Source organism: Salvia miltiorrhiza, chromosome 1, assembly GCF_028751815.1.
Source record: "Salvia miltiorrhiza cultivar Shanhuang (shh) chromosome 1, IMPLAD_Smil_shh, whole genome shotgun sequence".
In the NCBI taxonomy this organism is placed as follows: Eukaryota; Viridiplantae; Streptophyta; class Magnoliopsida; order Lamiales; family Lamiaceae; genus Salvia; species Salvia miltiorrhiza.
This window is the reverse complement of record NC_080387.1, coordinates 10,812,422-10,837,813: the sequence shown is the minus strand read 5'-3', so window position 1 is coordinate 10,837,813 and position 25,392 is coordinate 10,812,422. Positions and strand designations below refer to the sequence as shown.

Genomic DNA, 25,392 nt, shown 5'->3' with positions numbered 1-25,392 from the left:
GAGAGAGAGATTAGAGTGAGAGAGATCATCCATTAATTGCCAAATATTCTATAAGATTTCCAAATATCTTTAAAGATACACAATATCAATTCAAATCTTGCAAAGCCAAATCTCTCTCTCCCTCACTTGAAATTTTCGGCCAACTCACCTCTCTCCCTCACACACATTTTCGCCCAACACACACTCATCTCCTTCATCTCTCATTTCCACCATTTTCCTCCATTGATGAAAACCTTCGAAGCTTCCAAAAATATTACCAAACACCTCAAACCACTCTAATATCTTCCATAAACACATTCTAGCCACTTTTAATCAAGAGAATCCTTGAAGAAGAGCTCCAAAGTTAGAGTGAGAAAGTGTGAATTTTGGTAAGAATTTGGGTAAGTGGCCATGTTTTTCTATAATTCTTGATTGAAGGATGTTGTATGTGTGTATTCTTGAAAGATGAAGCAAGAAAATCACCCCCTCCCTATTTCCTTAATTTTCGAAAAAAAATGGGTCTTCACCCCTTCAAAAAATTTTCTTTTTCTTTTCTTGATTTGGGGTGAAAAATGAGAGTTATGTGATGAGTATTGATGATTGAGGTATGTTGTGAAATATGTGCCTTGAGATGTGAAACTTTGATGGAAGTTAGTTTACCCAAAAATGGGAACTTTTGAGTCAAAGAGTTAAATGATGAATTGATGATGTAAATGAGTCTTTGAGATGTATATGATGATGATTGATGGAGTAATTTGAGTATATGATGTCAATTGATGATTTTGATGTGAGTTAGTTTACTAAAATTAGGGATATGTGTATATATGCCCTTATATGTAAATTGATGGTTTATATGTAAGATTAATTGGTTAAAAATGAAAGATATATGAATAGATTAAAGATTCATATGTGTTTTTAAATTTTCAAAGAGTTTAGTTTAGTAAAAATTAGGACTTTTTGGTCTATGTGTTATTTAAGTGTTTTTGCTTAAGATTTATGTTTTTAAGCATGATAGTAGTGTCTTTGTATATTTGATTAAGTCTATTGTAGGCTAAATAAAATTTTGGCTTAGTTTAGTTTGCATGAGTTTTGAGTTCTTGTATGATGTGAGTTTGATGCTTGATAAAATGAGGTCTAATTGCTCTATAATCATTATGTGAACTTTATCCATGTTTTGTTGAGAGTTTTATGTTGATACATGGATTTTCATTAAAATATAGTTTACATGATAAAAAGAAAATGAATATGTGAATAATGATTTATATGATGTAAATGATCATATTTGAGTATTTGAGTAAATTCGAGCATGAAATTGAAAAGAGAATTTGTTTGATGCGTTCGTTGAAGTGTTTTCTATGAGATTTGAGTTGGTGATGAAAGAAAAGACTCGAGATTGAGTATTATGAGTATTTTGTGGTATTTGAATGTTTTTAAATGCTATAAGTGCTTAAAATGAGCTTTGATGAGTTTGCTTGGTTTAAATGTTGAGTTGAGCATGTTTGCTTGTGTGTATGATTCGGAGTCGTTTTTCACGACGCACTGACCTACTGTTTTCGAGGGGTTTTTGATACCCACACACCATGAAAGTTTTATGGTAAGTATAGTTGAGAGTCTTGAGCATACCGGTAAAATTTCAAGTCATTTGGACTTCGTTTGCTATTTTTATAAAATGTAAGACTAAAACTGATACGTTCTGCCGAATTGTTCGGTGAGTAGCCAATAGAGTCACCTTTTCCAGTAGCTTTCCTTAGCATTCTGGAACCCCAATTTTTATGGTTTAGACCTGCGTGTCTTAGATAAGTACCCACCAAATTTCAGACCTTTTTGACCACGTTTACTATTTTTCAAAAATCAAACATTTCGGTTGCTAAAAACTGCCGAATATGGTAGACTGTAGTAAAACAGTCATATCTCCTAAAATACTTGGAATTTTTTATCCTACTTTTTTTTAAATGAAACTAGACTCAAAGAGGTTTCTTTTGGTATAAGTTACGATCCCAGTAGAGTTATTTACAGAGTCTGGTGAGGTTTTAAAGTTGAGTCAGTGCAGAGTGAAGTTTGTTTTTGACTTGTCTATGTGTGTTTTTAATATGCTTAAGTGTTTATACTTGTTTATGTGCTTGATTGCTATGAGTTTGAGCCGAGTTGGGAGTTAAGTCGAAAATAGGACGTATGAATCCTTAGAAGCCGAGTATACCTAGGGATTGAGTTTTAACGGGTAAATAGACGTTGAGTGAGAAGTTATAGTTAAGATGAGATTGGATTTAGAAATTGAGTTTCTGACTAAGGTTTGTTTTATCACATGAACCTTCGATGACGATGACGATGTGATGATGACATATGAAGGCCCGAGCGAGACGAAGAAGTAAGTTGCCTGATTTCTTTCCAGAATTAGCGAAGGACTTCAGGTGGGCAATATTTGGAGTATATGTTTATCATATGAACTTTCTAAAATGATTTGATGATGTTATGAGATTAACAAATGATTTGAGTTAAATGATATTTGAGAACTGTTTGACTTGCCAATTTTTGATGTTGAGCTTGTGCGTTACCCTCTACTGATGAGACGAATTCGGTCCTGCCACAAGCGGGATTTTGTGCACAGAGGTGACTGCGAGCCGTCTTCGGGTCGGCCGGTCACGGTACTTGAGAGGGAGGCCTACTTCTCAGTACCTTAATTATAATGATGAGTTTTAGATGTGGTACATGCATGTTAAAATCTTTGACTGCAGTCGTTTACTTATGATGTCATGATTATGAAAACTGCATGCACAGATTCCTTTAATACTAACTTATTTCTGTGTATTGCTGAGATGTGGCAAGCTTCAAACTTATAGCTCTAAGAGCACCTTTCTTGTTTTTCGGCTTTTGCCCACTGAGTATTATGTACTCACGCCCTGCATATATTTTTAAATGTGCAGGCTAAGCAGGGAGCGAGATTGGTCTGGTGCTAGTGGGGGAGAGTTTCTATCGATGTAATTTAAATTTCTATTTTACCTTTATGATAATAGAGTCTTGATGTTGAAATACTTAGTTTTCTTTTGAGACCAAGCAATACACTCACGGTTATGTGTCTTCATACATATAATCGGTTCGCCTTTTGCTGCGATACTCTGCATATTATGCTTCCTTATGAAAAATGAGCTATACCCGTTTTGTTTTTGTTCGTGAAATTCCTAATAATTAAAAAGTTATGACAATGTTGACGATTTTACCCTTGGGCTAATTTTGTGAAGTTTTTCCTTAGCATGCTTTGACGTGAGCTTCCGCATGACGTTCACCTAGTTCTTCTTATCTTTTATTCTTTAAAAATAGTCGTATCGATACTCGTACCCCGCTATTACTAGTGTCGGGTTTTCGGGCTGCGACATTGTCTCCGAACTTCCGCTTGTTGGAGACCAATTCCTTGAAAAATTTTACATATGCCGGGACCTTTCTGATCACATCAAGGAGAGGGAGATTCACGTTCACCTTGGCAAGCATGTTGTAGAAGTCGGTGAACTGTTGGTCCTGCTTCTCGTTGCTCAATCTGCCCGGGAAGGGAATCGGTGGTCGATAATGTGTAGAAGCTTTGTGGAGCTTGACCTCCTTCTCCTTCTCTCATTCCTTTTGCTGGTCTGCCTTTTCTCCATCCGTCGAGCTGGGCAGAGCTGAGCTCAGCAGCTCTGGTCTGGATTGAGCAGAGTTCGGCAGCTCTGTTCTGGTAAAGCCAGAGGAATCGGCTCTACTCAGGCGGGACGATTCCTCTGCTCTGGTTTGTGTTGGAACATCCACTTTGTTATCCAACATCTTACCACTGCGGAGAACAGTTACAGCTAGAGTTTGATGTGGCTGAGCAGGTTGGCCATGAAACTTCCCGGGCTGCTGTTGTTGTTGAATTTGATTCAAGGCACCGGAAAGTTGTCCAACCGTTGTTTCAAGCCTTTTGATTGTAGATGCTTGGGACTCCATACTTTGTTTGCTGATCTCCATAAAGGCTTGCAGCGTTTCTTCGAGCGTGGATTTTTTGTGGTGGAATCGGCTGCGCACTCTGTTGCAGAATGGATTGCTGCTGTTGGTATTGTGGTCTGTATGGTTGAGAAGACCCCTGCTGTGGTGGGAAATAATGTTGTTGTTGTTGATAGCCCATTTGGGGTGGTCGACGGAATTGATTCCCCCCAAAATTTTGATTTCCCCATCCAACATTCGGCTGACCTCTCCATCCTCCAACTATATTCTGTGGACCTTGATTCATATTCTGGCCATATGGTCTGTTCTGCACTTGATTGTAGGTTTGGAATCCTTGTGCTGCATAGACCTCAGCTTGTCCGTCCGGAGTAAACTCTCCCATTCTATGGCACTCATTAGCTCCATGGCTGAAATCTCCACAGATACCACACGGCTCAACATATTACATGGCTGGGTTCTGCGGAGTTGACATTGGCAAAGCCGGATTCGGCTGAGTTGTCATCGGCGGCGCTGAGCTCTGAACTGGAGAATTTTCCATCTTTTCCATCTTGAGCTGTTGAACTTCTCGCATGATCGAAGCCAATTGTTGCTGCATCTCGAACTGATTTGTCACGGCACTAGCCTCAACTCTCCGTCCACGGACTGACTTCTGTTGGGAGCTTTCGGCCAAGGTCTTGAAAATCTCTTTCAGATCTGCCGCAGTCTTCCGAGCTATATTTCCTCCTGCCGTGCTGTCCACCATAAATTGGGCAGTTTGCACTAACCCATCGTAGAAGAACTGCATCAACATAACATTCGTGAATTGATGTTGAGGGCATTGACGGAAGAGTTCTTTATATCTCTCCCAAGCTTCATGCAAAAGCTCATCCGCTCCTTGGGTGAACTCCATTATTTTTGTTCTCAGCTCCTGTGTTTTGTGGCTTGGGTAGTATTACAGCATGAATTTTTCACAAGCATCTCCCCACGTAGTGATAGAGTTGGGCGACAGAGAGAGCATCCACGTCCTGGCCCGGTCTTTAAGTGCATAGGGGAAGCACTTGAGCTTGAGTTGGTCCTCCGTGAGGCTAAGCAGAGGAATCGTTTGCACTTGTGTGCAAAAGTCTCGGATGAATTGCAGAGCATCCTCGCTTGGCATCCCGTGGAACACCGGCAGCAAATTCGAGTCGTTGGGTTTGAGATTGTAGTTTCTCACAGCAGTGGGGAGCACGATTGTCGACGTGTTGGTATCTCCGATTACCGGCCTAGTGAAGTCTCCCATATATTCCGTGTGTTGGGCCATCTCCTTCTTTACCTCGTTTAAATTCTGCTTAGGGTTGAAATTGGCGGAGCTGGCCTCTTCCTCCTTAGCTTGGTTTGCCGTTTCTGTGGTGTGCTCTGTATCGGCAGAGCTGGCGTCCTCCTTCGTTGGCTGCTCTGAAGGCTCAGAGTCAGAGCTGGCTGGCGAATCTTGTTCCTCCTCTCCTACGCTCTGCTCTGGTACTTCAGAATCAGAGTTGGATTTGACAGAGCTGGCTTCCTCCTCTTCTACGGTCTGCTCTGGAGCTTCAGGTTCAGAGTCAGAGCTGGAATTGGCGGAGCTGGCTCCCTCCTCTTCTTTGCAGCTATACTTCCTGAAAATCCCTTCGCTCGTACTATGCAACGGGGACACAAGTTTGCCTTTAAGACTACGGTGTCCCTGCATGCACAACACTAAACAAACAAATTAAACGCACCGAGTGGAAGAAACGTAAAAACAAAAATTAAATAAAGCAAGTAAAAACGACACAACTAAAACGCCTAAAACTATCCCCGGCAACGGCGCCAAAATTTGACTCAACCTAAACACTACTCTAGATTGACTTGCAAAAGTACGAGATCTATTGTAACGTGTAAGCTAACCCAAGTCGATCTCACAAGGAAAGTCTTTAAGGGCTTTTAGTAGTACCGTAGGAAAAAGCAATAAAAGAAAGCAGTAAAGAATTTGATTATTAAACTAAAACTTGCAATTAAAAACTTAAGTAAAAATCGAACTTAAAATTAAACTAGGCAAATTAAACTATTAAACCCTAGGCAAGATTTTAAAGAACTTAAATTAAACCTACTTATGAAATTAAATACTTGTAAATTTAAAGACTTCTAATCTAAGCGTGAAACTAAAGTGCATAATTTAAATTGCATAATTAAAACGAAAGCATAAACATGAATGAAAAACATGAACATGATTAAACGAAAGAAATTGAATTTAAATACGAAATACCGTAAACGTCTTGAATGTGTAATTGTGTCACGCAATCACAATCCAAGAATAAACTAAAAACTGAATTGAAATCTAACTTCAAGCAATGAATTTGAAAACTATGAAAAACTATAAAAGCAAGTAAATTCCTAAGCTTCGGAGCAGTGCAACGCTGGATGCTTCTTCACGGCAGAACTCTAAAAATTAGGGTAAGGGATTGATATTTTACAATGAAAAGTATGGCCCTATTTATAGACTTCAAATCCTTCTGGATCACCATGAAAGTTGCCATGTAAAGTAGAACTCTAAAGGCAATAGAATCGTTCAAAAGAAGGCAACTTTCCAGCTGTGACGCGCGCCCCGGAAATAATCTCCTCCCTGGCCGAATTCAGGGTTCTCGCCAGCGGAATGGCTTCCGCTCTGGCTATCGCCAGCGGAATAGTTTCCGCTCTGGCTTTCGCCCGAGAGATGGTGATTTCTCTGGCTTCTCGATTCCGCTGTAATGGATGTCTATCTCCTCTGCTCTGACTCTTGACTCCTCTGGTGATGACTTGGTTATACTGGCTTCTTGATTTCGCTGACTCCAGAGAAATGGTGATCTCTGGCGTTTAATTCCTCTGGCATAGCGATTCTTCTGACACTTATGTTCCCAGTAGCAAAGTGATTTATCTGGCGATTCCTCGCTCGCTTCGATTTCTCTGGCATTTCCGCGCTCGCCTTCTCATTTCTCTGGCTTGAGCGGATTTCGCTGGCGACTTCTGGAGCGCACTCCTCTGCTCTGAAGCGGGCTTTTCTACTCTGGCACGGGCCTTCATAGAGAAGTTCAGCTCTGCATAACAAAGTATGCCTAAAAACACCATTCTTACCCCCAAAATCTCCAAAATCGCACTCTTCCATCTATAAGACCTAAATCTCCTGAAAAGCATAAAATAAACTATAAAACGCACCAATTTCCAGAAGATTTAACTTAAAATATGCGCATGTAAACCCCCAAAATTAGAACAATTAGGCATAAATCAATAGACTAGAATCGTTTTGAACTCAAGTGTTAGAGTTCGTTTCTAGTTTAGCTTGCGGTGTCGAAGACTGAAGACTGAAGACTGAAGAACGAAGACTGAAGACTGCAGATACCAACTGAAGTATCAGTTGAAGAATTAGTTGAATACTGATTATTTAATGCGCGCAATGGACTAATACTAAAGTCAAGTATCAGTTGAACATTCCTCCTAGGACTGATCTTCCAACGTTCAGAGGAAGCCACGTACGCACAAGTACAGCCGCATTAAATGCAGAGATCTCAGAATATCTTATCTCTGTAGAGGTCATTCCTATCTGGTGGTAACTTTTCAGAGACGTCACATCTCCTGTCCATCAAAGAGAGTCGTTTCCACACAGATAAGGAACCTCGAAGATTGAAGCCTCAGCCCAAATTCGAATTGCTCTCCAACGGAAGAAATCTTGAGGACGATTTACGCCAACGGATCTATTCAAGAGTTCTCCTATAAATAGCGCTCGAGGATCACTTCAACCTTCACCGATTCAACGACATAAGCTGAAGCTCTGCCAAAATTGCTACTCAGCCTAAAACTTAACCTCCCCAAAGCTTGAATCGAAGAAGAGAATTCCAAAGCCAAAATCAGTCACTGCTGATTACATACATTCTCTTAGACCCTAGGCACATATCTGTTTACCCAGAAGCCAAAGGTCAAACTTGCTTCAAAGAACTTATTCTTTGTAAGTATAGTTGGCACTCGTTCAAACCTCTCCCCCATAAGAGTGTTTGAGTGGTTCGGAGTTCAGGAAGGTACTCTGAACTCTGAGTGAAAAGTCTGAGCACGAGGTGTGCTTAGCAGGGAAATCCTACGCGAGGTTATGTGGGTGCTGAAGAAGGGTTTTCTTCAGTTCACGGTTGTGTGCACCAGGCAAGCACACAGGTACGGTTTGCAGTGCACCAGTGAAGCACTTGCGGAGTGGATTGTTGGTCTGATCAACCTACCGTGGATGTAGGAAAGGGTTTTTCCGAACCACGTAAAAGTCTATGTGTTATTTACAGCTTTCAGTTTTACATTCTTACTTGTGCTATTTCAATTGATAAAACTGAACACTGACTAACAACAAAGAGAAACCTTAATCCAACAACCTGCTCCACCGAGGCTATTGCGAAACTAAGTTTAATTTCCGCTGCGTATGATATCGATCTGACTGAACTATCCTCTGATAGTCAGGAAGAGTGATATCATCTCTATTTTAGCAAACACGATTGAAGCCCTTGCTTGCATCAGTTAAGTTCCAGCAACTTAACTGATAACTCATTACTGAAGAGCTTTCAGTATCAGTCGTCAACCCTGTTGGTCAAAACTGATTTCAGTAAAACAGGAGTCCTTGTTTGCGTGCAAAGTTTCGTTTTGATCTCTGACTGAGATCCCTCTGATTGAGGTCAGTAGATTAAGTTAAAAATAGCCTATAGGTGTATTCCCCCCCCCCATACACCTATTCGAGAATTACTTACATTACTCTTTTGTTGCTTCTTAAACTTTGAGTTACTTGCATGATCGAGAGATGTGTGTTGATTGTAAAATTTTGAATTGACTTTGTGAATGTTTGGATGGAAATTAGCATTGTTGAAATCAATCTCTTCCTAGGATTCATATTGATTTTGCTTGAGGACAAGCAAAAGGCTAAGTGTGAGGGGGTTGATTTATGTTTAATTGTTCTAAATTTTGGGGTTTGCATGAGCTTTATTTTAAGATAATCTTCTGGAAATTGGTGCGTTTTATGATATATTTTATGCTTTGCAGGAGATTTAGGATTTCGAGATGAAGAGTGCAAATGTTGGAGACGTTTGGGCTAAGAATTACGTTTTTGTGCATACTCTGGCGCGTCAGAGAAGCGAAGCCCCGCTCTGCAGAGCAGATGCACTCGCCAGAGAAATCAACTTGTCAAAGCAGAGGAATCAATCGCCAGAGGAATCAATAGCCAGAGAAATGAAAAGCCAGCGAAATCACTAGTCAGAGGAATCATAAGTGCCAGAGAAATCAAAAAGCCAGAGGAACCGAATGCCAGAGCAGCGAAGTGAATCGCCAGAGAAACCGAGAGTCAGAGCAGACAAGTGCGCCAGAGCGGAAGCCGTTTCTCTGGCGAGAGCCGCGATTTCCGCCAGAGTGGAGATTACTTGCTGAGTACGCCAGCTGGACTTACCTAAGTATTACACGATTCTATTTCGTTTAAGAGTCCAGCTTTGCATGGCAACTTCCATGGTGATCCATAGGGATTCGAAGTCTATAAATAGGGCCATACTTTTCATTGTAACAATCATCCCTTGCCCTAGTTTTAGACGCCATCTTTGCGATCTGTTGGCATCCAAAGCTTAGGTTTATTGCTTTCTTAGTCTTAGTTTCGATTAATGTTCTTAGTTAGTTTATTTTAGTTCTTTCAATTCATGTTTTAGATTAGTTTCCGTTTAGAGTTGTAATTACGTGACAGATTACTTCTCGAGATGATTTACGGTATTTCTTTAATCAAGTTGATTTATTTGTTTTTTCCTGCGTTTCCTTTAAATTCTGCAATTTAAATTATGCAATTTAGTTTCTGCTTAGTTAGATTAGATTAGAAGTTTTAATTAAAGTTATTTAAATTTGATTTGCCTAGTTAATTCTTTACTTTAAGTTCATCTAATTCTTGCCAAGGGTTTAATAGTTTCACGCCTAGATAATTTTAAGATTAAGTTTTATTTAAGTTTTAATTACAAGCATTAGTTAATAATTCTTTTTCATGCCTAGATAATTCTTTAGTTTAAGTTTCTAGTTAAGTTTATTTTCCCAGCTTTAGATAATTTTACAGCTTTCAATCCTTAGTTTACAGCTTTCTTGTGACATAATTAAAAGCCCTTAAAGATCTTCCTTGAGAGATGACACTGGGTCAACTTACCATCGCTAGGATGTCCTTGTTCTATTGCAAGTCAATCTAGAGGTGTTTCTAGTTGAGTCAATTTTTGGCGCCGTTGCCGGGGAAGGTTTTAGGCGTTTAGTTGTGTCACTTTTCTTTTCAGTTTTTAAGTGCTTTCTTTACTTTACGTTTTTATTTTTACTTTTCTCTTCCTCCCACCCGGTGTGTTTAGTCCGTGTGTTAAGTGTTGTGTATGGCTCAGAACATGGAGTACATGGGAGATTTCACCCGGCCCGTCATCGGAGACACCAACACATCGGCTATTGTGCTTCCCACTGCCGTCAGAGATTACAATCTAAAGCCGAATGATTCAAGTCTTCTACCTCTGTTCCATGGGATGCCGAGTGAAGATGCCCTACAATTCATCCGTGATTTTTGCACACAAGTTCAAACCATTCCATTGCTGAAGCTCATGGAGGACTAACTTAAGCTCAAGTGCTTCCCCTATGCACTTAAAGATCGGGCGATAACATGGATGTTAACTCTGCCGCCCAACTCTATCACTACGTGGGGAGAAGCGTGTGAAAAGTTCATGCTCAAGTACTATCCCAGCCACAAGACACAAGAGCTCAGGACGCAAATCATGGAATTCACCTAAGGAGTGGACGAGCCCTTTCATGAAGCTTGGGAAAGATTCCAAGAACTCCTCCGCCAGTGCCCGCAACATCAACTCCCCAACGTGATGTTGATGCAAGTTTTCTACGATGGGTTAGTGCAAACTGCCCAATTTATGGTGGACAGCACCGCAGGAGGGAACATAGCTCGGAAGACTGCTGTAGAGCTGAAGGAGATATTCAAAACATTAGCGGAAAGCTCTCAACAAAAGTCGGTCCGTGGAAAGAGAGTTGAGGCCAGCGCTGTGATGAACCAGTTTGAGATGCAGAAACAATTGGCCTCAATCATGCGCGAAGTACAGCAGCTCAAGATGAGCCATACGGAAGCTGCACCTGTCCCTGCGCATAGCATAAATTATAATCAAAGCAATGGTGGATGGAGAGGTCAGCACCAAGGGAATTTTCAGCACAATCAATTCCAGAGTGCACAGCAAATTCCAACGCAAAAACAACCTCTGGAGGATACGTTACAGGCGTTTATAGAGGTTAGCAAGCAGAGCATGGAGTCTCAGGCTGCCACTATTAAATGCCTTGAGACCACCGTAGGGCAACTGTCGGGCGCGCTGGACCAGCTACAGCAGCAGCAGAGCCAAACTCATCAAGCGCTAGCTCTGGCGAGGATGCCAGAGCAGACTAGGCTGCCAGCTCTGGCTTGGCAGCCAGAGCAGAGGAGAGAGCCAGCTCTGGCTTGGCAGCCAGCGCAGAGGAGAGGGCCAGCTCTGACTTGGCAGCCAGAGCAGAGGAGAATGATGACAGAGCAGAGGAGAGCGCCAGAGTTGATAAGGCCAGAGCAAAAACTTCACAAATCCCTTACGCCTTATCAACCACCGAAGTCCAGCCCGCCTCTGCCACCATCAAGTGTTGATCCAACCCAACCATTACCAAAGAAAGAAGATCCAAGGAGTTTCATTATTGGTATTGGCTTGGGTCGAGCTGGAGAATTCGTGGGTATGTTAGACTTGGGTGCGGCAGTCAATTTGATGCCGTATGCTATTTTTCAGAAATTGGGCAGGAAGGAAGAGGAGATTAAAAGCACGAAAACAAGACTTCAACTAGCTAATGGAGCAAATTGTAGCACTCGTGGTCTTTTAAAAGATGTTGAAGTCATGGTGAGAGGAATCACGGTGCTAGCCGATTTTGTGGTGCTCGAGGTAGGGCAAGGTATTATAGGAAAGAATAGGCAATTTGTTCTACTTGGTCGGCCTTTTATGGCTACTACCCAGACGCGCAATGATGTGGGTTCTGGAACTTTGAGCATGGTCGGGTCTGGTAGATCGGTAACATTCTCCGTTTTTAATAAAAAGCCTATTATTTCTAGTTCTTCAATGCATATCTGTTCTCTTGTGGAGATTGCTGACCATGAGGAAGAAGTAGAAATTTTCAGAGCTAACTGTCTTACTCCAGCTATGCCCATTCCGCCAGCGCTGACTACTCCAGCTCTGCCATTGGAGGACAGAGCAGAAACCATTCCGCCAGCGCTGACTACTCTAGCTCTGCTGTTGGAGGACAGAGCAGAAATCTTACCGCCAGCGCTGACTACTCCAGCTCTGCCGTTGGAGGACAGAGCAAAAATCTTACCGCCAGCGCTGACTACTCCAGCTCTGCCGCTGGAGGATAGAGCAGAAATTTTACCGCCACTGCTGACGAACTCAGCTCTGAGCAGTATGCCAACTTTGACCAGCACGAGCCAGAATTCTGCTAAGGAAAAGCTGATGTGCACCAGCCCGAAAGAGGACAAAATTATACAAAATTTTCTTGATAATTTGCAAGATTAGGAGGCCATTGAAGATCAATTTTTGGCCAAGCTTCCACTCGACGTTAATGCCGTTCATGAGGTACCAACTACCGTGAAAGAGGATGCAACCGTTGAGGAAGAACTGGCTGATGTGCTGCCGTGCAAGGATAATACCTTGCTAAGAGTGCAGAGTGCACCACCTTGGGAAGAGAAGAAAGAGGAGAGATCTCGACATAACTCTTGGTTCGAGAGAATGATGAATGTGATGAGCTCTGCTTGCTCACTAAGAGGACCCGCAGCTGAACTAGAGGATGATGTGCTTTCACGAGGACTAATTCAGCTGACGTTTCATAGCGATTTTGGTTAAGGGATCCTCTAAAGTCGGGCTGGAGACTTTAACTCTAGCGCTTGGTGGGAGGCAACCCACCGTTGGTTTGTTTTTAGTTTTTGTTTTTCTTTGTGTTCCGTTGTTTGTTTTGAGTCTTTCCTAAGTTTTGGTTGCTTGCGCGGATACTTTGATGTGGTGTTCATGTTTTGACTTCAGCGCTGCAGTTCTAACTCTGCCACAGACCGCGAATTCCCCTCTTCACCACCTCTCACGATGCTTCAGTTTTTCAATGCCGATAATCAGGGACGTTTTCTCAACTCTTCTTATTTCTTTTGTGCCCTGAGGACATGGCATGCTTTAAGTGTGGGGGGGTGTTTTGTTGTGCTTATATTTTCAATTGGGCGAGATTAGTCTTTCTATGCTTAATTTTTGGTGGGAATTCGATAGGGCATATGATACTTGATATGTAATCGAGTATGGCCTATTTCCTCCCGTCAATAGATCCTTCCTCTTGTAGTCCTGGTAGAGTGTTAGGGCTCGACTGAAGGATGAATCCTGAAGATTATAAGCGATATGTGGGTACAATTCGGTTACAATCTTCTTGGCGTAGAGATTGCCTGAGAAGGCTCCCAGTACTGCGTCTTTTGGATCTGTAATCCTTTTGTCACAGATTGCAACATCAATTGGTGTATATGTCCCAGGTTGGAGGGCAGACTTGATTACCAACTGAAGAGCTCCAATATGAATCCATTTCATCGTTCTGGCGACTTCTGGCTTCATTTTTGTGAGATCCCTCCGCACATCTTCGGCTGGAACTAATTGGATCTCCACTTAGTTGTTTGTTATCTCTATTGGAAGCGCCAACTCTCGACTTGTTGTACCGAAAAAGACATGATGCTTCCTTTTGAATAGACTCAAGCTTTGTATAACTTGATTCATTCTTCCGCTTGAAAACCCTTGGTATGTTTGTACATCTATGGTTTTCTCTTTGAGTTTTTTCACGAGTTTCTTCACCACCTCTTCTTGTGGAATCAGGAAATGGCTGGTAAATCCTTCCTGATCCTCCTTTTGAGAGTGAAAAACCTCGTCCTCTTTCTTAGTCTGACTCGTCTCCGGATGATCCATCAGTCATCTCTGAATCTTCAGAGCTAAAGACTTCTTCTTGCTCGTATATACTCTCATCTGAGGATATATCTTCGAACTGATATACGGGTATCAATTCCTGGTTGTAGAGGGCGTCTTCGATATCCGGTGTGGATTCGAATTTCCTTATCCCTCTTCTCTCGTTGTCCGGGCAATTGGTAGAAATATGCCCTTTTGCACTGCACGTCCAGCAGTTGCAATCTTTGAAACTTTCATTTGTTTTGGCTTGGGTTCGCCTGAAAGTTTTCCTTGCCGGGATTTGCTTTTGAGATGAAAATCGGCTTCTTCATGGTCTGCTCCGTTGGCCTGATTTGTAGGAGCGTGCCTTCTGTCTGATCCACATAGTCCTTGGCTTCCAAGAACTTCATCTTTTTTCTCTCATAGGGTTGATACCTATGTTTCTTCTTTCTCCTCTGGTGATAAAGCAACTCAGCCCCAATCTCTGTTGGAAGATCAAGATTGTTGCACATCAGTGGAGATTCTTTATTGAGCCTCCTCAATTTCTTAAGATTTCTCTGGTCCGCCGCCTTCTGGCACCATTCGGACAGCTTTTTATGGACGTATGACATCCTTCTTGATGCACTATCAAGTGGATAATCTCCTGGTGACACGTACTCGTTGATGAACATCTCCCTCCATGGACTCGGAAACTTTGTAAAAAAGAGGTCCCTGGCGGTTTGATCATCAACTAACCCCATATGGGTATATAGGGCGTATAGGCACAGAAATTCATCGAGAGCTTTTGGCTCCAGCACTACCAATCTTAGATTGTAGAGTGCTTGTCGATATTTTTTGCGCTTCTCTTCTGCTGATGCTTCAAATAAACCCATTCCAAGAAAATGGATTTTAACCTGGTGGGCGGCATTTTCAAGGATCTCCAAAGCTGATTCTTTATTGAACAGCTCATTCTTGCCCTCCATTGATGCCTTATCCCAAAACTGTTTTGTCATTCCAGCAAAACTTGCCTCGAAGATTTTGATAAATTCATCTTTATCATACTCTATCGTGGCAATCACAACCTTCATAGCTGAAGCCCAGTCGTCGATGAGAACTTCCCAATCTTTAAAGCTGGCTTCATCGAGGTTGAGAATCAATCCATAGGGGTGGATTGGTTCAAGTGTTGCCTTCCCTACAGGGGTATCCTGCATCTTGGGCCGCCGTTTTCTGGTTCATTAATAATGGCTCGTTTCCTCGTGAACCCTTTCTCCTTTAGATGATCCTTCTTGTGGATGCTCCGCTTTAGGCACCTCACCTCCTTGGTTCATCTTTAGATCTACCATATTTAAGTTAGCAAAGGATTCTGCTAACTCTTGTAGATCTTCTAATCCGATTCGTTCAAGGTTATTCATGTTTTTTCCCTTTCACGATTCGAATTATATCCTCCGGCTGCAATTCCTTGGGCGCTGCATTAAGTGGTAGTGGATACGTCGGGTCTTTGGACCATGTATTCCGAAGTCTTCCGGAACATGGTTTCCGCCTTTCGATGTCTTCCACCTTCTTCTGGATATCACGCAAGAGTTTTAAGATTTCCTCTTGTTTGAGTGATATCTGGCTCATCTCCATCGGTAGATTATATAGCTTGATGCCATAATATTCCACCGTTCTTTGGATCTCCCGCAAGTTGACATTGTCGGAAGAGTTTGGCTCGATCTTTTGGTAGCTTGGATAAGCTACTCCCGCCTTGTCCTTCTGTTCCATCAAATGTGTAATTGATGGAGGTTGGCTCTAGCTCGTTCATTTGCCGACTTGGCTTCGGCAATCTCCAGTAGGGCATCAAGATATCCCCTGATGTACGTGATGATCTCACGAACAGTCTCCTCGTCCTCGGTAATGTGAACCACTAGGGTTCGCAAATACACTCGTAATTCGCCTAGTAAGCGACTGTTTTCTCTTTCCAAATATTGGAAAGAAATCATGTATACAAGATATCTCGGACACTCGTCCGGATCCATAAAATTTTAATGGAGTCTCCTCCCACATAGATTAATTATAAAATAAATTAAATATAATATAATTCCTCAATAAAAATCCGCTCGGATACCATTTTAGGCGAAGCGCGGGGATGCAATAGATTTATAATTTATAGAAAATTCTTGCAGAGTTTGGATTGGATTATCTGAGCTTTTATTGCAAAATGTATGGGTGTTCATGCAAATTTTTGGAAATAAGTGGGGTCAAATTTGGATTGAAAAGAATGGTGGTGTCCATTTGTCATTATTTCTCAAATGAAGGCGTATTACGCAGGGTGTAGGATAGACTTTTCCCAAATCTAGGGGGTGTATTGGTCGTAGAATTTGTATGATTTTTTTGGACTTTGAAAATCTCTGGTGATATTTAATCTAGATATTTTAAAATCTTTAAAAATTTAGAGGTATTTAATCTGAATTTTAAAAAGTCTTTAATAATTCTTAGGTATGCAAAAGTTTGTGAATTTTAAAATTATTTGGATTTCACAAAAACTTGCGTGTGGACCGCCGCATCGTATGCGGCCGGGTTCACCCGGCCCGATCCGGATTCAAAAATATAAATAGGTTTTTTTCATTTTTTTTTCATTCATTTTCTTTCTTCCCCCTTTATCTCTTCGATTAGGGTTCACCACTCTTTCTTCTTTCTCTTCTGATTATTCTTCGTTCCTTTCCTTCCTATCATCGCTGAGCATTTCGACCATGTCTCTCGAAGCTTTGAATCTGGCAACGCCACCCCACTGCCGCTTCGACGATTACAGCTGTTGGCGAGCGAAGATCTAAGCGCGTCTCGGATGACGAGTACTTGGCCAACTGTCTCGTTGCGCTACGAAGCGGCGGCGAAGCCTCTTCCTCCAAATCGACGGATCGGATTTTCAAGCGTCGCAGCCACCGTCGCCGCCTTGGTCCGACGACGACTACAGCAACAACTGCCTTTGACGCCTTCTCCTTCTGCCGACGACAACAACCCAGCAGTTGTCGGCTCCTCCTCTCCCTCTTCCAATATATCTGGCGGCGTCTCAGTTCCACCAGAAACCCTTTTCGTTTTCATCAAAATACGAAATGTTGATCATGATCATAAGTTTCTATGTTTTCCCGTCTTTTTATTTCTCTAAACCATCACTTTGGAATCTAACTATCATCAATGTAATGCTACTGAGGTGTTATTTTTTTGCCCCTTTTTTTATTTTTAAAGATATTATTTTTGTTTATATTTTCTTATGTAAATTTGGTGTAGGAAAACTCTTCTGATATATTGTTAATTAATGAATCATAGTTTTGGTTTCTATTTTCTCAAATCTCTTCCTCTCAAAATCAATCTCCAAATGCTCTGTGACGAATCCTTTCACCTGATTATAGCCTCTTTTTTCATATTGTGTAGATACTGGAAAATTGAATGATGGCTGTGTATTGTTAATGAAAAATTTGATGGATTAGGCACACATAAAAATGCTCTTGGCAACATGAATATGAATATCGCGTCCAGATCATCCAATTTTGGTCAGGGTCTAATGGGTGCAGATCGACAGTCACAAGCCCATGTTTCAAATTACTATTGTCTTTGCTTTTTTTTGTAGAAAAATATGATTTAGGAGAAAATTGACAGAAAGTAATTATTAATTAAAATAAAATTTTATTAAAAAAGAGAAAAGAAAACCTAGACAACCCTTGAAAGCATAGAAAAGCAAACTAAGGGCCGAGCCTCGTTAAAACCTCACCAAGAAAAACCCTAGAGGGAAAAGTCCTAGCGAGGAAAAAGAGAACTCGTCTAAGAAAGAATGTTAGTAAGCGGAGATGAGATTATTTCAGGAACTCCAGCCGAACCATTGTCCCTAAATAGCCCCGGCTTACTAACAAAAGGAAAAACAAACTAAAAAGAAAAACAAGCAAACAAAGAAGACCCAAAAAAGAAGAAGACGACGTCTTCCAAAGACAAAGCCGAGCCAGCCCCTAAACGCAGCTGAAAGACCTATACCAAAAACCCCAGCCGTAGTCAAGCTGAAGGCCGAAGAGAAAGCCTCCCGAAAGAAGCAGGAAAGCAGTGTCGCTGCCAGAGAAAAAAGACGAGCAAATGACCCCATGCAGCTGATCAAAGCAGCCCGAAACCAAGAAACAGCAACAATTGCTCCACACAGAGCACATCCGACACATCGACAACCAGAGCTTGCCGGATCCAAAAACTCAATGCCGATAAGTCCAAAGCTTAATCGCAGAGCTACCAAAAGAGGCATGAAACCATCAACCCCAGGTTTGAGCGCACCCAAGAACTGAGAAAGAGCCGAAGGTATGCCCAAAAAAAGACCCCACCTCACGACACCAAAAAACAGTTTAGAGAACCATACGAATATAACTATGAGAGGAGATATCCAATCTAACCGCAACTTCAATAGCATTGATCGCAAACGGCCACCATCCTTTCTCCATGTTGTCGGCAGCCAAAATATCAGCCACCTTGTTTCCTTCTCTATAAATATGAGTAACCTGGAGTTGAAAATTACAGAGAAGAGCAGGAATCTTTTTCCAGGAAGTAGCAAAACGCCAAGGAACAAGCGAAGAACGTTCATGCAGCAAACGAACAATATAGGTAGAGTCAGACTCTATCCAAATATGATACCACATATTCGCATGAGCAATCTGAATTGCCGTGATGACGGCAAGAAGCTTTGCCTCAAAAGCATAGCCGATTCCACCCTTTTATGAAAACAGCCACGGACCACACTATATTTGTCCCGGAAAACCCCTCCAGCCACTATCTTTCTCGGAGCGGCCAACGTCGAACCATCCGCATTGACTTTAATCCAGTGACTAGAGGGAGGCCACCAGTAGACATTTATGAATTCCGGTGGTTTAGCAGCCCGACCCTGAATCCTAATCAGCTTTAAAGTCGAAAGATCCTCCCAATTATTTGCCATAGCGCCGAGGTTGAAATTTTGTTCCATCTCTCGAAAAGCCACCTTTAGCGAATGTAGTAACCTCTTAGCATCAAAACGTTCGTCCTAAAAAATGCAACCATTCCGCTGCATCCAGATGTTCCAAATCAGATTGATAATACTAGCTTTCCAATAGCAGTTCAGCTGAAAACTAAAAGAATAACCCCAAGCAACCACCAACATACTCAATATGTCCGAGCTATTGATGTCATGAGCTTTATGAAACCAACTTAGAAACTCCAACCAGGTCGGCTGAATGTATTCACAACCCCAAAAAAGATGCTCGATATTTTCACTATCCTTAAAATAAAAAGGACAGTAATTGGGCATAATGAGACCCTGAGCAATAAGAATGTCAAAAGTGGGAAGTCTCCGATGAAGCAGCCTCCAACACGTCATGGAACGTCGAGTAGGAATATAACTCTCCCAGATCCACTTGCCCCAACGAACTGCAGGAAAGCTTTGGCAGTAGCTAGCAAAAGCAAGCGAGGCAGTGACGTTTCCTTGAAGTGACGGCTTCCAATATCGAGTGTCGTGATCGTCCCCAATGGGAATTAACAGAATATCACAAACCACGTCAGGATAAGCATCCACAAAGCTTTGTGTAAAGTGCCATATCCCGTCCAAAAAGTAATCTGCCACCGAGTTATTGAGAAACTCCTAAATATAATGAGGAACCCCGCATTTACGGGCAATAGAGTAACCAATCCAATCGTCATTCCAGAAGTTTGTGAACTCCCCATTGCCAATGTAACAGTAAGAATCGTGAATTAACAGGGCAATTTCCGCCCGGAGACCAAGCCAAAGCGAAGAGGGAGTAACCACCACTTTCACTTGGCTGAATCTAGTCAGGTATCTCTACCTAAACATCTCCATGCCAAAGTCCACCCCACGGATGACACTCCACGCACGTTTCATAAGGAAGCTCCTGTTCATAAGAGAAAAAGAGCGAACCCCAAGTACGCCTTCTTCTTTTGTGGCACAAACCTAGCCCACGCCAGCGTACAAGCCACCCGCTTTTCAGTGTTGCCCGATCAAATGAAATTACGGCATTTAGCATCAAGTGTTTTCAGCAGAGATCGAGGCCAGCGATATATCATCATGGAATGTGTGAGAGAACTTTGGATGACAAATTTCACTAAACAAACCCTACCCGCCATGGAGAGATGCCTGCCTTTCCATCTAGCGAATTTGTTCAGAATGCGGTCATGAATAGCACGGAGCAGCGGAGCCCGAACCTTCCTACAAAGAGAGGAACACCAAGGTAGTTAAACGGCAGAGAACCTTGCGAGAAATCAATAGAGCGCCCAATACTACGTCTCAAGGCAATCGAGACCTTATCCGAAAAGTATAGATAAGATTTTTCTGGGCTGTAAAACTGACCAGAAATGGAGCCATAAAAAGTAAGAATATGTTGAATAGTTCTCGCATTTTGCTCAGAAGCCTTACATAAAACCAAAATGTTATCGTCATAAAACAGACGAGTAGGAAAAGGTCTAGCTCGACATATGTTCATCGGAATTAACTTCCTAGCAGCAACACAATTGCTAAAAAGAGCATTAAGAACGTCTTCAGCGATTCCAAAAAGGAGAGGGGAGAGAGGATCCCCCTGCCGCACCCTACGGGAACAAGCAAAATAACCATGTAAATTTTTGGTGTCGTGAGGTGGGGTGTTTTTCTAGGCATACCTTCGGCTCTTTCTCAGTTCTTGGGTGCGCTCAAAACTGGGGCTGATGGTTTCATGCCTCTTTTGGTAGCTCTGCGATTAAGCTTTGGACTTATCGGCATTGAGTTTTTGGATCCGGCAAGCTCTGGTCGTCGATGTGTCGGATCTGCTCCGTTGTGATACCCCGCTCTTTTAACTACATATTAGATTAAATAGTTGCATTAGTTATAATAATTCTTTTGCATATTTAATTATTAATGGGGATGATTATATTTAGATAATATTATTTCAGCAAAAGCCTGTATAAGAGATACAAAGTTGCGATTTAATATTCAGTCGTGAATCAAACCAATAATTAAATTTATTGGTTTAGCTACACGTTTGAGACTTTCGTGTTATTTAAATCGAATTGCTAGAATTATGACTTGAGCTTGCGTGGATAATAATTTTATTATCTCATGATATATGTGTTAGTATTAAGTCGTGAATTAATTACGACTTTCACGTATTAAATTCCAAGTTTGAGGATTTAATTTTTAGAAATATAACGAGTATTTAATTAGCAAGAATCAGAGATTCATTACAGATTTAGGAAACCAACACTCGATACCAAACCACACTTACTTCCTTATTCTATCTCACATAAATGTCGACACTATTCACTCCACACCCATCATCCTTATTATCTTACTCCACACAACACTACACTATTGACCACAGTACACATAACACTATTTGCCTCTTAAAATCATATTAAGCCAATCTTCTGCATACTCCCCTACAAGCAGCCGCACCTAGCCGTTAAAGCCATAATTTAAGGAAAAGATGATCACGCCGAAAGCAAAGTTTTCAAAGGCTGCAGAAGAAAATCTACAGCAATCTACAAAATTTCAAAAGCTGCATTTAAATTCTCCAACTCCCTACACCAAAAATTTTGTTATCATAACTTCCATTATCATAGAAAATTCATCTATAAATTCACCCAAATGATTCAGCTCTAAAACAACAATTTTACTCAGCAAATTCTAAAGCGCATAATTTTCTTTTGACAAGATTTGGTGAAGGTATAACTCCCAACTTTCTTTCTTTTCATACATAGCATTATTCAGAAAAATTCAACAAGAATGAGATCACATGTGATTTTGTTTACAGCATACAGATTTCTTATATACATCGAACTGGCGTAGAAAAAAAAACAAACAACATGAGATCTAGCTCACTTAAACAAGAATATTGAAAAAACCAAAGTTTTCATTCCAAAACTGGAGTCTTTACAAAAGTTCAGATTTCTGAATTTAATTTTTTTTTTTAATCTACAAACCTATTGGGTGATGAAACGAGAGGGAGGAGGTGGCGGACTGCCGAAGCCCTGCAGACCGACAGCGGCGCTCCTCCGGCGAGCTGCTGACCAACGACCTCAGGCAGCAGCAGCAACAGCGGCAGTCGGCGACGGCTCCGGGAGAGATGGCTGCTGGCAGTTGACGGCGACGCCCTCCAGCGAGTGGCAGACCTGCCGATCTCAGGCAGTAGCGGCCGCTAGCGGCGGCGACTCCAGGCGAAGCAGCAGCGGCTCCGGATGGCAGCTTAACTGGGCGACTGCAGACGGAGCAGGTGACGCCGCGAAGCCGGAACTTCGCCAGCCGGCGGCGACAGATCGTGAACGAGAGAAGATAGAGAGATGAGCTGCGCTGGGTGTGTGCGTGAGTTTGATGATAGAAGAAAAAGAAAGAAGAGAGGCGTGAGGGAGAGAAGAGAGAGAGGGTTTTTATTTTTTTAACTTGGGCCAAACTTTAATTGAGACTTTAGGCTCTATATTTGGGCTTAGTTGTTTTTTTAAAAAAAATGCTGATAGGGCCTCTCTTCCTGGGACGATTTTTTTTAAAAAAATATATACATAGATTGGGCTCAAGACAAGTTTTAATTGATTATATGGGCTGAAATCTTTCTTTTTTAAATTGGGCCGTGATTAATTAATAATTTAGCTTTTATTAATTACTTAGTTCTTTGAATTAGTTAATTATTGGAACCATTTATGTCTAATTATTTTCTAATTAGAATTGATTAAATTGCTAATTAGAATTATGGTGTTAATTAGAATGGATTAATCCATTAATTAGACTTGTAGTCTTTATTATGGATTTGTCTAGATGAGAATTATTTATTTGATTAAGGGAATCATTTTCTTGAATCAAATTACTTAGTCTATTAATTATTTCCTTAAATTAGATTTTATTAATACGATTAATCTTTAATTCAAATTAGTATTAATTTTGATTGGATTAATCAAGTTATTAATTTGATTTATTTAGACTTTGGAGTTAGTTGGAATAACACTGATTTATTAAAGAAGGATATTAAATATCCTAAGTCGAGATTATTAATACATGCTATTAATCCAACTAGTTAATTTCAGTCTTTAATTTAGTTTTATTATGTAATTATAGTCATGATTATTAATAAAACTACTTAGGCTATTACCTTAGAATAATAATTGCTCGATTAATAAGGACTTCAGTAAACATGCATTCTCATTAATTGAGGATTCCCGAACGTCTTATCTTGTATTCTCATAATAAAAGGTCAAGCGTGCGAGTCATTGATATTGGAAGAATCACTACCTTAGTAGCGAAACTCTACAAGTAGGTAGGCATTACTTTCATATATATATATATATATATATCAAGCATAATAAATGTTTACATTTGAGCAAGTGAATTTAGTATGCTTGGGCCTTTATAAGTAAAAATCCCTGGCTATACTTTTTGTTGGGAACTTAATGGAATATCCTAATCCTTGTTTTGATGATACCAAAATCCATAGGCTTTGATTGTAATAGACTAGAACTGTTCGAACTCAACTGTTAGAGTTCTTTTCTAGTTTAGTTACGGTTCTGAAGATTGAAGACTGAAGGACGAAGGACTAAAGACTGAAGACTGAAGTTGCCAACTGAAGTATCAGTTGAAGAATCAGTCATGAACTGATTACTTAATGCGTGCCACGTGGAATCAGCGGACTGATATAAAGTTAAGTATCAGTTAAACATTCTTCCTCAGATTGAACTTCCAACGTTCAAAGGAAGCCACGTACTCTAAAAGTACAGTCGCATTAAATGCAGAGATCTCAGGATCATCCTTTCTCTACAGAGGTCATTCCTATTTGGTAGCTACTTTATCAGAGACGTCGCATCTCCTGCTCCTCAACATAGTCGTTCTCACCAAACAAGGAACCTCGAAGATTGAAGCCTCAGCCCAAATTCAAATTGCTCTCCAACGGAAGAATTTCTGAAGACCTTCTCCGCCAACGGATCTATTCAAGACTTCTCCAATAAATAGCGCTCGAGGACCATTTCAATCTTCATCGATTCAACAACTCAAGCTGAAGCTCTGCCAAAATTGTGACTCAGCCCAAAGCTTAACCTCTCCAAAGCTTGGATCGAAGAAAAGAATACCAAAGCCAAAAATCAGTCACTGTTGATTACATACATTCTCTTAGACCTTAGGCAAACCCCTGTTTATCCAGAGCCTAGGTCAAAACTAACTCCAAAGAACTTGTTCTTTGAAGTTTAGTTGGCAAGATTTCAAACCTCTCTTTGACCGATAGAATCAAGTGTTTGAGTTGAAAAGGAGTTCAGGAAGGTACTCTGACTTCGTGAGATCCTAGTGCCTGTTCATGCTAGGAGTGAGAAATCCAACACGAGTGAAGTGTTGGTACTGAAGATTGGATCTTCAGTTAATTCGGTTGTGTGCACCCGGCCAAGCACATGGATTCGATTTGCTGTGCACCCGTAAGCACAAGCATCGGTTTGCAGTGCATCCGTAAGCACTTGTAGAGTGAAGTTGTTGGTCTGATCAACCGACCGTGGATGTAGGAAGTATTTTCCGAACCACGTAAAAATCTCTGTGTTATTTACAGCTTTCAGTTTTACTTTCCTACTTGTGTTCTTACCTTTGATAAACTGAATACTGATTAATTGCAAAGAGAAACTTAAGACTAACAACGTGCTCAACAAAGGCTATTGCGAAACAAAAGTATTTTCGCTGCGTATGTTATCAGTCTGACTGATCTATCCTCTGATAGTCAGGAAGATTTATAACATGTCTGTTTTTATCAAACTCGACTGAAGCCTAACGTGCATCAGTTAAGTTCTTGTGACTTAACTGATAACTCCTTACTGAAGAGTATTTCAGTATCAGTCGTCAACCCTATTTTGGTCAACTCTCTTTTTAGTAAAATAGGTGTCTGAGTTTGTGTGTAAAGTTTCATTTTTGATCTCTGTCTTGAGATCCCTCTGATTTCACAAAAATAGCCAAAAGGTGTATTCCCCCCCATACACCTATTCGAGACCCTCCGGACCTAACAATTGGTATCAGAGCAGGTTGTTCGCAAGAACAATTCTATTTCTGATTAGGTTCTAATTGAACTAGATCCTTTTTCTTAAAGGTCTCGAAAAACTTTCCTATTTCTAAAAGTGCTTGCTATTTGCCTTGTCTGTTGTTATCTGTTCTCTCTTTTTTGATGGAGACTAACCACAACAGATTATCCTCTCTACCTATGTTTAGTATTGAAAAATACGACATTTGGAAGTTTTGGCTTGCAAGCTTCCTCACCGCCCAACATTGCCGAATGTGGGAAAGTCATCACCAACAGACCAATCATCATCACCGAAACCGTCAAACGAGTTCCCGTTGACCCAGCTCGGGATCCATACGATGAGGTCCAGATCAAGCAGAAGGCAGACTTCACCACAGAAGAAAGGAAGCAAGATGAGCTAGACAACATCGCCAAAAGCATCATCTCTGGCACAGTTCCAGACAAGCATGTCACCAAGATCATCAAGTGCAAAACTGCAAAGGAGATGTGGGACATTCTTGAAGGAATGTGCATCAGATTTGAGGAAATAAAGTAGAACAAGTTGTCCATAGCTT

General features: G+C 41.1%; 1 protein-coding gene, 1 long non-coding RNA gene and 1 other non-coding gene across 3 annotated transcripts in view; 2 read left to right on the top strand and 1 right to left on the bottom strand.

Moving 5' to 3' along the window:
* Nucleotides 1-25,392, bottom strand: part of LOC131019092 (uncharacterized) — a gene marked incomplete at its 3' end in the record, with an annotated part of 102,199 nt that overhangs the window by 13,958 nt on the left and 62,849 nt on the right. The gene's annotated exons all lie outside the window — the stretch shown is intronic.
* LOC131006581 (uncharacterized) lies at nt 100-3,141 on the top strand. The gene is made up of 3 exons (XR_009095601.1): nt 100-380; nt 2,326-2,387; nt 2,901-3,141. It is a non-coding gene; the product is annotated as an uncharacterized LOC131006581 (long non-coding RNA).
* Nucleotides 4,728-4,834, top strand: LOC131007379 (small nucleolar RNA R71). Its single transcript, XR_009096081.1, has one exon. It is a non-coding gene; the product is annotated as a small nucleolar RNA R71 (small nucleolar RNA).